At 40.6% G+C, this 9,821-nt stretch overlaps 2 long non-coding RNA genes across 2 annotated transcripts; both read right to left on the bottom strand.

Moving 5' to 3' along the window:
• Window positions 1-2,491: 2,491 nt before the first annotated feature.
• Window positions 2,492-5,797, bottom strand: LOC124000888. Its single transcript, XR_006832682.1, has 4 exons — window positions 5,535-5,797; window positions 5,170-5,365; window positions 4,958-5,085; window positions 2,492-4,850 (listed from the first exon to the last, which is right to left on the bottom strand). It is a non-coding gene; the product is annotated as an uncharacterized LOC124000888 (long non-coding RNA).
• A 16-nt stretch (window positions 5,798-5,813) lies between these two features.
• LOC124000887 lies at window positions 5,814-8,618 on the bottom strand. The gene is made up of 4 exons (XR_006832681.1): window positions 8,535-8,618; window positions 6,564-6,683; window positions 6,305-6,443; window positions 5,814-6,024 (listed from the first exon to the last, which is right to left on the bottom strand). It is a non-coding gene; the product is annotated as an uncharacterized LOC124000887 (long non-coding RNA).
• Between the last annotated feature and the right edge of the window lie 1,203 nt (window positions 8,619-9,821).

Raw genomic sequence — 9,821 nt, 5'->3', positions numbered from 1 at the left:
GTATTTCTGTAATTTGATGTCTTACTGAAATTTACTGTCACTGCCCAGGACTGACAGTATCTCTGCAGAAGATCTAGGTGCTGCTGGCCCTCCTTGGTTGGGGACAGAAGCACCAGATCATCAGCAAACAGTAGATATTTGACTTCAAATTCTAGTATGGTGAGGCCGGGTTCTGCAGACTGTTCAAGTGCCCTCGCCAATTTGTTGATATATATTTTGAAGAGAGGGATGCAGCTTAAGCCCCACTATCTCATCCCCGGCCCTGTGGAAAGAAATGTTTACATGTTTTTCCCCAAACACCACTTTCCGTCAATTTGTATAGCAGACCCTCATGCCAAATTGACTCTGAAGATTTTTTTAAATCAACAAAGCACAAGAATCCTTTGCCTTGGTTTTGTTTTGTTTGTCTGTCAATTAGAGTGTGCAGGGTGAATATGTGGTCATATGGTAATTTGGTCAAAAGCCTATTTGAATTTGTAGTCTGTATATTTTATCATTTAATTTAAGATTGCTTGAAATTTTCAGATTTGATAGGGAAGCTGAGAGGTAGCATTGTCAGGGCAGCATTGTCAGAGTGCTGTCCATAAATACACGCCGGGCTGTGATGCTCTTTGTGTGTGTGTGTGTGTGTGTGTGTGTGTGTGTGTGTGTGTGTGTGTGTGTGTGTGTGTGTGTGTGTGTGTGTGTGTGTGTGTGTGTGTGTGTGTGTGTGTGTGTGTGTGTGTGTGTGTGTGTGTGTGTGTGTGTGTGTGTGTCCCAGAGCACCTGAGGAATGAGGGCAGCATTGTCAGAGTGCTGTCCATAGATACACGGCGGGCTATGATGCTCTTTGTGTGTGTGTGTGTGTGTGTGTGTGTGTGTGTGTGTGTGTGTGTGTGTGTGTGTGTGTGTGTGTGTGTGTGTGTGTGTGTGTGTGTGTGTGTGTGTGTGTGTGTGTGTGTGTGTGTGTGTGTGTGTGTGTGTGTGTGTGTGTGTGTGTGTGTGTGTCCCAGAGCACCTGAGGAATGAGGGCAGCATTGTCAGAGTGCTGTCCATAGACTCTCTAACAGGCCATAAGGAGACCCAGGTGTGTCAGAGCAGTGATCCGCAAAGTGCCCACTAATGAAAATGAATGTGTTGTGCTTGTACACTCTTAGAAAAGGAACTATCTGAACCTAAGTGTTCTTCTGCTGTCCATATAGGAGAACCCTTTGAAGAAACATTTTTGGTTCCAGATAGAACCCTTTTGGGTTCCATGTAGGACCCTTTCCACAGATGGTTCTATGTGGAACCCAAAATAATTCTCCCTGGAACCAAAAGGGTTCTCCTACAGGGATAGTTGAAGAACCCTTTTGGAATCCTTTTTTTCTAAGAGAATATAAGATGCTGAGGGGGAAGTTGAGGAAAGCATCATTACATTCAATAAGGAGGTTAACTGCATAATGTTAAAACTCCTTTTGGCAGCCATCCCTTGAACACGTGGTTTCTTCTTTTCATTACATATTTTTTAACATCCAAAATGTAACAAGTGCACCCTGGGCAGATGGAGAATGGGCAAGCTCCCCCAGAGGGCAAAACTTAATTTGTATATTTCGTTAAACCAACTGACAATGAAAAATGTTAAAGGGAAGAGAGGTCCCCTGCGTTGGATCAGAATGTGTGGAGAGAGAGACATGCCGTGTGAATGCATGTGCATGTGCATGTCAGTCAGTCACGGGGAGCATCTGAATGCATCATGGAATCGGATGGTGCCATGCATGTTTTTGCTCAGCTCACCCCCTGCCTGTGCTTTTCCCCGATCCATAAACAATCCACACTCAATCCATGTTTTCTTTCCCCTCTCTTCTTTGATGGCTCAATGGACGCCGTGTGGGAGGCGAGCTTGCTTGTTTAACTGGCACAGTCATTCCATTTGACAAAATGTAATAGTTTTATGGTTTCCTTCATGTTCTATTTCATTTTTAACTCATTTGTTTCTTTGATACATCCTGTGGTGAATGTTTTGTGTTCAGATTTTCAAAAAGAAAGGTTTCCTCGCTTCCTCCATTATCAGTAGTGTAAAGAAGTCAAGCAAAAATACTTTAAAGTACTACTTAAGTCATTTTTGGGGGGTATCTGTACTTATATTTTGACAACTTTTACTTTACTACATTCCTAAAGAAAATCATGTACTTTTTACTCCATACATGTTCCCTGACACCTAAAAGTACTACACAGTAAATGTGAAAGGGTTAAATCCACACCTGAAGTGTTACATTTAAGACTGTCAGTGAGTACATATGGTCCCACTCTGCACAGAGTAAAAAGCACACTGATCAAAGTGTTACATTTCTAGTGTTGATTTAACACTGAAGAGTGCAAAAAGTTAACACTGCAGTACACTGACCGGCCTTGATAAAATGTAACACAAAGAGGTAATCAACACTTTGAGTGTTATAGTGACACTCACTAGTGTTGATCTAGGGTGACTCCCATTAGAGTAACAATGTGTTTATTCTTCAGTGTTAATTTATTTACTCTTCCCCCATGTAAATGGAAATTATATTTTGTAAAAGCACTTGGAATTTCACAATAAACTCAAGCAAAGCTGTTTCAACATTCAAATATGTTTCTCACAACCTATCTGTAACTCTCAGCCCTGGCTTAAACTGTTATCAAGTCACAGTAGGGGACAATGTAGTCAAGAAAATCCATTACTCCATATGACATGAGCAAATGAAAAGGTTTGTGGTACACGATGTCATTTACATGAAATACCTTGCATGGTGGACTTTGCTTCAGAACAACTGTAAATGCATGCAAATGATCAAAACATAATGCTTCAAGAGCTGACCCAACCCAAAACAACATTTTCCTCTTTAAGAACAATAACCGTAATCTTGTAAAATACTGGCATTTCAATGGCTACTTCACCACATATGACCAAATCAAGACTATATTCTATACCATGGGGCTTTACCCATTTAACTGACAAAACATTTGTGCGCACTGAGACAATCAACTTGGCAGCGATCTCATGGCCTTCTTTCAGCCTTGAGCCTTGATCTGAAGCTAGTCTATCCTGGCTGAACGTTTCCCAATTATATGCCATGTGATTTTGGTGTTCCTTGGCTAAGTTCATAGTGACATTCTTAAAACTCTACAATTGCTTTTTTAAAGAAATTCTGTTTTGCCTTGTAGCGCATACACGAGTGAAGAATGGGCCCAATATTCCTTATACAATGAGGATATTGTATCATGAAGTGGTGTTTCGGTAAACAGATTTCTGTCAGGAAACAGATACTTGAAAAGCCTATGATGTTCAGCAATTAACTGCTTCAGACAGATAGTCAATATTTACAATGTGTAGTAGTAGTAACAGAAGTAGATGCCAGTATTTATCCTCTTACTGTAAGACAAGTTTTACCTCAAATTGTGCAACTCCTTCTAAAATGTCATGCATTATATCAACGAAAAAAGTGTCTGCCATATTGAAGTACTGCAGAGAGTTCAATAAGTAAGCATGCTTCACACCGTACACATGAGGTAGTGTTTGGGTTTGACTGAAAAGTTTGACAATGGTCTGAGTGCATGTGTTTTGTTCATAAAGTCACTCATGAGGGCAACAGTTTGAAAATCCACTTTCTCAGTGAGGCAAAAACGTCAACAAAAACTAGCACCAAAAGATTCCACAAAATCAAACAGGCAATGTGTACCAAGATTATCTCCAGTTACTTTGACGATACTGCCATGTATACGCCCTATATTTGTAAGTCGCTCTGGATAAGAGCGTCTGCTAAATGACTTAAATGTAAATGTAAATATGTCTCTTCATATATAGTCCATCTTTAAAATTGTGCCCCAAGTTAAACATGTCACTTGTGTTTGGGTTCTTCAAAATTGACTGCAATGTCGGGAGAATTGGAACGTCAGAAAATGTATAAGTTATGACTATTTGATCATAAGTTCCAGTAGTGTTGTTTCTTCTATTGTCAAATCTAACACCAAGGACTTTCTCAACTGGTTGAACTGTTCTTAATTTTTGTATGAAATAAGCACTTCGTTTTGATACCGAATTCAACAATGTGCAAGGATTTTCAATATCCTGAAAAGACTGTTTCTGTGTCTTTTGAAGATATACGTGTAAGAGCAGACACTTTAGCTTGACCCTGTATCTCTTGAACTGCTTCTTCCATGGAAGATACAAAACTATTTACAGTCATCTGACCAACACCTGCAGCTGTGCAATAGCAGACGTACACATATCAAGTGTGTTTTTGTTAGATATTGGTACAACATGGTTACAACTAGAATTTGAAGGGAAATTAGCATTATTTGGCTAACTATCAATGGCTGTATTAGCATCAAAGTTAGTGTTTAACAAAATCTGAGTCTCCGGAATGTGCACTTCTCAACTGCTTCCTGAAAATGTACCAAATCCCCGACAACAATCTGCTTGACCACATGTTAGTCTACGAGTTCTACCAGGGAACAATCCATGCATCAACTTGAGATGCCTCACGAAAAAGTTGGTACTTCCATGACTAGCATGGCAAACAAAACATATCATTAGAACTTAATCAGCGTTAGTACAGGAGTTTAGTTCTGATCTCAGCAACCCTCGGAGTCTCCTTAACCTTCCCAATGTCTATGTTGTATATGCTGTCTGTATGAAGGTGTACATGTTGCGCAGCATTGTATTGTAAGCCGTACCAAAAACAAAGTGAGTCTTGAAAAGCTCATCGAAGGCACCAAGAGCGCTCGTTGACTTGCACGGCAAGGCTAGCTTGTCCGGGAGGAAGAAGTAAGCGTGGATGCTGCTCTTCCTGGTCTCGACATGGTTGGCGGCTCTGGTTAATCACATCAAGGTGCTCCTGGATACTGGTTCCTGCCTGAAGACGACAAAAACGAACACCATAATTAGTTCATTATAACGGCTCCAGCACTGTCCAAGAAGCGTCTGCTAAATGGCATATATTATAAGAATGCCAATACAAACCTTTTGGAATATCACAAGATGCTGTTCAGTTTGGGATGCAGACATCTTGCCTGGTCCTTTTCAGCCTTGTGATGAAGGAAGAATCAATTGGAGCAGGAGAAGGATGGACGAAAGTTCATCGTCCCATCCTAAACAAAAATTGTAAATTTCATCAGTGATATTAACATTTCAGAGTTATTTGCAATATAAATGAGAAATTATGATCATTTAACCATCAGCATTCGTGTCAGCTCCCTCATCAACTGCAGATTCTGCCATCTGGATCAGCTCCTGAAGTTCAGCTCCCTGAGTGGCCTTGCTTAGGGTCTTGCTTAGCATGATGGTATTTTGCTTGAATGTAGTTGGCCACCTCTCCAAAAACTTGTCTGATGTTCCCTCTCCAAACAGCAGCATAAAATCCTGGTCAATCTGAAACAAATAAGACAAAAACATTCCACTTTAACCTCCAAAACAGAGTCTGAGTAAATCACCAGCCCACACATTATTTGAACGACTATTACTGGCCAACCTAAATTGACATCTAGAGCTTAAATGCAATTTATACGATTTGAAACTGTTTTAATTCAAAAAGTCTTACCAAGCCCTTCACATCCAGAAAGTGTGGAAATTCGGTTAGGATGGTGGAGCATTTACCCGGGTCGTGAGTCATCTTCTTCCTGTACTCAAAGGTCAATTTCCTAGCCTCTCAGCACTGGTCGTCACTCAGGGTAGCCAAAGTGGATGGACTGGGCTCCCTCTCAACAGTTGGCACTCCAGAGTATAGTTGAGTGGGCCGTTTCTCTGATGAAGCCAAATTCCTCTGAATGGTTTTGATTCTATACGAGAGGTACCCTTCTCCACTATTAGGGTCGTAATAATGTTCCTTAAGAAAATGAACATGGTTACTAATCTTGAAAGAAAAAACAATTAACCAAGTCCCATTTGCTCAGATACTGTACCAGACTAATTAAACGCAGTTGTAATGTATACTTGCATATCAATTTGTGATGTAGGGATCATTCAGGTATGGGAACAACGACACAATGCCTTGTGCAAAAGTTTCTCTCACACTGCGCGGTGCTGATGTCCTGACAGAAATATAATGTTATGTTTAGGCAGCAATCAGAATCTCCACAAGCAGCACTGGTCCACAGTCAGCTAAATATCAGGAGTGATTTTTTAAATCAGTATCATGCCCATCGAGTTTGATACAAGATAAATCTTCTACCAATAGCAGTGGATGGTCAGCAGTAGCTTAACCAATTATGTGACTGAGATACTGATACAGAAGTCATTTTTAACATTCAGCAGATATGGGAGCAAGTAACACTCAACTATTTTTATTTGGAATCTTTCCTTTACACTTACCCATGAGTCTCCGTCATCGCCGGAAACAAGAACGTTGATCATCTTTCTTCTGGTCAGGTCAGTCAGGCTTTTAGTTTTGGGGTATTCCTTGATGACAACCTCTCCACCAGGCTTTTTCCCCCAGTATGCTCTCTATTAGCTGTAAAAAAAAGTGAAGCAATGAAAAATCGATTTGATGCCAAGGGAATTGAAGAATGATTTTACAAACGTACATTTTTTGCTTCACCGTCACATATTTGACGCTTTCTGATTAACTCACCTTAATCAGATTAGTCCTCAATATATAGTAAGCAGCCGAAATAAAGAGAACAAACTAGCATGAGGCGAAAAAGCTTGGTGCTGAAATGAGACGCGTCCATGGAACCGTGGAGCAGACTAACTGCAAAAGAGAGGGGTGAGCTAGTTAGCTAGCAACTCTAACATTAGCTGCACACACACACACACACACACACACACAATCAAAACCGTTAGACTATTTATGTTACACTGCAGTCTGACAACCATGTATCAAAATGCTAAATAATATCAGTTAAATAGTTGTTTAAAACTCACCTTTGTGGGGAACACATTAGGATTTTGTTGAACCAACAATGGTGTCGAGAAAAGAAGACATTTGAACGCAGAAACTGAATTTATGGGTGGGGTTGTGATGTTTACACTGACTGAGTGAAAGTCTACACCAGTAGAGTAAAATTGTACACCTTAGCAATTAACACCAGTTATCAGCACTGACTCCATGGGTCATTTGGCACTGCCAGTTGCTAAAACAACTCTATGGGAGTTGATCACTTTTGACACCGTGAATTTACCACGGGTGATTTTACTGTGTAGTTACATTTTAAATGCTTAGCAGGACAGGAAAATGGTTCAATTCACATATTTACCAAGAGAACTGTAACGTTTATCATCTGGGGAAGGAGAGGAGGACCAAGGTGCAGAATGGTAAGTGTTCATATTTAAAATATTTTAATGAACACTGAAACCAAATAATAAACAACCAACGAACAGTCCTGTAAGGTACAACACTAAACAGAAAATAACCACCCACAAAACACAATGGAAAACAGGCTACCTAAATATGGTTCTCAATCAGGGACAACGATTGACAGCTGCCTCTGATTGAGAACCATACCAGGCCAAACACAGAAATAGAAAATCATAGACAAACTAACATAGACAACCCACCCAACCATACTAAAACAAAAGACAAAACAAAGGAACTAAGGTCAGAACGTGACAAGAACACCCCTGATCATCTGTACTGCCGCTGATCTGACAGAGTTACTAAACACACATGCTTTGTATGTAAATGATGTCTGAGTGTTGGAGTGTGCCTCTTGCTGTCTGTAAATTAAAAACAAAAACAAAAAAATGGTGCCAACTGGTTTGCTTAATAAAAGGAATTTGAAATGATTTACACTTTTACTTTTGATACTTAAGTATATTTGACCAATTACATTGACTTTTGATACTTAAGTTTATTTAAGACCAAATACTTTGACATTTAATATTTTACTTTTTGACTTTTACTTCAGTCATTTTCTATGAAGGTGTCTTTACTTTTACTCAAGTATGACAATTGAGTACTTTTTCCACCACCGTCCATTATCATATGAATCGAATAAACTGTCAATTTGTATTGACATGGCTAGAAACTGGGTCCATGTTTTGGAATGCACACACAACACTTTCCCAAAGTTTGACTTCCTAGTGGGGATTCCCTTTCAATCACACTCGCAATGCCCTAAAACAACCCTACAGTATTGTTTTGAAAAGTTGAACACATCCTTGTCAGAAAGAAAACGAACTACATTGCCCTTGGAACAGGCGCAGTGGCAGGATTAACTTGGCAAGAGGGGCATCAGAAATGACTTAGGGGGCAAGTTATGTACAATACCCATCAATGCAGTTACTGTAATAAATTAGTATTCCACAGCAACAAGTTGTTTATGGCAACACTATAGCTACATCGTTACTCAACCATTGGTCAAGGTCTGCCCACCCTCATCAATGAAATGCAAAGCACCTCTTCTACCATAGAAAACAACATTAAAAACAATCTGATTATGTTATAAACCAAACATTTCCAATCACATCACAGAAATCAAGCAGTAGACATGGCAGCAACACTAATAAAGAAAATCACGTCTACACCTATTACCTATTTCCGATTTCCAAAAGCTAGCAAATAACAAAACAACACAAGCCCATCCAGGCTGCCTGTTCTTACCCAGATTCAAAAGAGCTGCAGCCACCTTAAATGCTGTGTTGAACCTCCTCCGCAGTCTCTCGTTCCACTCCCCACGGAATTTGCTTGTAAGATCCCTCTCAAATGCCAGTTGAATCAGCTGCGCTTTCCTCCTGCCACATGCTCCATCTGTGCTCACCGAATACGTTTTTCAACGTTGAAAAAGAGTTCTCGCCAGTTGTCGTCGATACTCCAAATGTTAATCCCAGCTTCAATGCCAACATCACAGTAGGAATCGCTGTTAGAGGCCCGGAGTATCTATCCAAAATGCTCTGCGTAGTCCATTTTTCTTCTCCAGGTTGGGCAATTTCATTCTGTATAAACTGGCATGCTACAGTAAACTCAGTTTCCTCAAAGTCTCCTGAGATTAAGTCCAGCAGTGGTTTCACCTTTTCCACATCCATAAAGGTTTCATTCTCTGGGTGCGAGGCACACAGGGCCTCAACAAGTTGGCTGTTTTCTTCGTTAAATCGTGCTGACATTTCTCCCAGTACAGCATCCAGAGTGCATTATCCTCTTCTTGCTGGCTCATTGATGTTTCGACCACATTCTTTCAGATTACTCTTCTTACTCTTTGCGGTTTGCTTGGAGCGGGGGTATCCATGTGATTGTATTTCTCCCATAACTCATCAAACTCACTGTCACGTCGCAGTTTTTCCATGGAATTGTGGGCGTCGGATGTCAGTGTATAGATCAGTTGCTTCATTTTTAGGGGGGGGGCAATGAATCTGAAACTCGGCTCAGAAACAGCTTGGGTAATGTTGTCCAGAGATTTCATAACAACACTCACCGTGGCCAGATGACCAGTCCAGCGCTGCTCAAGCAGCCGTTTCAGTTTATCTTATGTATATTGCGCAGCCACAGTTGGTTTCTTGAGAAACTTGTAAAGGGAATTACACACATTCAAAAAGTAATCCAGCGCACCCTCAGAGGACATAGTGTGCACTATGACTAAATGCAGCCTGTGGTTAAAGCAATGCACACACAGCGCTTCTCGATTCAGGTTGTCCTGCACTACCTTTTGCATGCCCCCATGTTTACCAGACATCACACCGGTCCCATCATAACATTGACTAAGAATCTTCTTGGTGCTAAGGCCAATATTTGTTAGCTCTGACAGGACCAAGTTAGTCAGCGATAAAGCATCACATTCTTTACTCGTTGCCATTCACAAACACGTTTGTTTTCGCCCACGTAACGGAGTACAATTGAAATGTTCTCGCACCCGGTTGGGTCTTTAGTCCCATCCACTTTAAGCGTGTACCATGA

The sequence above is a fragment of the Oncorhynchus gorbuscha genome, linkage group LG16 (assembly GCF_021184085.1).
Source record: "Oncorhynchus gorbuscha isolate QuinsamMale2020 ecotype Even-year linkage group LG16, OgorEven_v1.0, whole genome shotgun sequence".
In the NCBI taxonomy this organism is placed as follows: Eukaryota; Metazoa; Chordata; class Actinopteri; order Salmoniformes; family Salmonidae; genus Oncorhynchus; species Oncorhynchus gorbuscha.
The sequence above is the reverse complement of the archived record's forward strand: the minus strand, read 5'-3'. Positions and strand labels throughout refer to the sequence as shown.